The 1,532-nt window shown below is 40.5% G+C and overlaps 1 long non-coding RNA gene across 1 annotated transcript; it reads left to right on the plus strand.

Moving 5' to 3' along the window:
• The first annotated feature begins 897 nt into the window (after positions 1-897).
• Positions 898-1,510, plus strand: LOC104810670. The gene is made up of 3 exons (XR_771323.1): positions 898-1,081; positions 1,206-1,305; positions 1,436-1,510. It is a non-coding gene; the product is annotated as an uncharacterized LOC104810670 (long non-coding RNA).
• Positions 1,511-1,532: the final 22 nt, after the last annotated feature.

Raw genomic sequence — 1,532 nt, forward strand, 5'->3', positions numbered from 1 at the left:
TTCAGTGATTAAACAATACGAAACCAAATGGGCCTGATTTTGTGGGGTTTTATTATTTGGGCCGCTCTGGTGAAACACTAAAGGCCCAATATCTATTCATTACCAAAAGCCCATTATTTATTCATTACACAGGAAGCCCATTATCTGCATTCGTTTCCACCCTACTCTCTCGTGTTTTTTTATTTGTTAAACAACGTGATAGGCATTCATATGTAACATAGACCAACAGTGTCTGGCCAAATTGGTCGGAAGTCCGATGCCCGGTTGTCATGAAACGGACCGTCGTCGGAGCTCAGACACCGTGATTCTCACGGGCTCCAACGGCGCAGCCACCAACCGCCACTTCGCCAACTCGATGGGCTTCCTCCGGTTCGAGCCCCTCCACGGCTGCGACGCCCTCCGCAATCTCGCCGACGGCGACTTCAAGGCTATTTTATTCCTTTTTTCCCGTGTTTGTTCTTGTCGGCTTTATGGTTGTTGTCATGTCTCGTCAATTTTATTTTTTTAAATCTATTTATAGAGGTTTTTATGATATGTTGTTGTGGTTGGTGTATTGTAAGGCCAGTTTATGCTTTATTGATACGAGTAATTACGAGTATCTGTTATAATATTTTAGATATTTCTCGGCATGGAATTAGTATATGACGGGAATATAATAACGGTTGTATTTATGTACGTGTGGTCAAGTTAGATAAGATTTTGGTAGGCATTTGGTTGATGTAGTAAAAGGATTAGAGATATATAAAAGATTTTGTCGTTTGTGGCAAAACTGTAACATTGTGTATATCTCCCGAAGTAGCTGCCGCCAAAATCTGATCTTTTCAAACTGATCGCAGAAAATCCTCGTTTTCAATATATGAATAAATAAAAACAACCCCAATTATTTTTATTAAAAAAAAAAGAAATCAAACCCAGAAAATTCGATATCTCTCTGGTCACGTTTATTGAAATCTCATCAGAAGATCATCTTCATCACCCGATCAACGCCCAAGATAGTGTATTTTAAAGAAGAATTTGATGAATGAGTCCCAAAAACGGTAGGGACCATGAGAACGGCGTCAGGTGCGAGAAGAGGAAGAAGGTTATTATTATTATTTTAATTGAATTATTTAATGGGAAGACGATGCGACGTGAAACCCATTCACCAGTTTCTGTAATCGTAGATTTTATAATTTTTATTAAAAGTCTCTTTCATGTCTCCGTAGTCTATTCTTCCGAAGATTTTTGGATCGAGGCGATGCGGTAAAGAGGAGGATGCGTCGCCTATCATGGACAACAGAGGAGACGACGACGCCGTTCTTCACGGTACTTACGTGCATCCCAAGAAACAAACCCTAACGAAATACCTCCTCGCTATTCTCCGTTAATTTCCCACGTTCTCGTTGTTTTTATCATGAATCGATGGTTTCGATGGCTCTGGGATCGTGTTTAGCAGATTTGGAAAGACGAATCACTTCCCGGAAGAAACCCTTCTCCGACAATCCTCCGATGATACGGAAGACTTTCTCAGGTTATCTTTATAGATTCGGTTC

Source organism: Tarenaya hassleriana, unplaced genomic scaffold, assembly GCF_000463585.1.
Source record: "Tarenaya hassleriana unplaced genomic scaffold, ASM46358v1 Cleome1867, whole genome shotgun sequence".
NCBI lineage: Eukaryota > Viridiplantae > Streptophyta > Magnoliopsida > Brassicales > Cleomaceae > Tarenaya > Tarenaya hassleriana.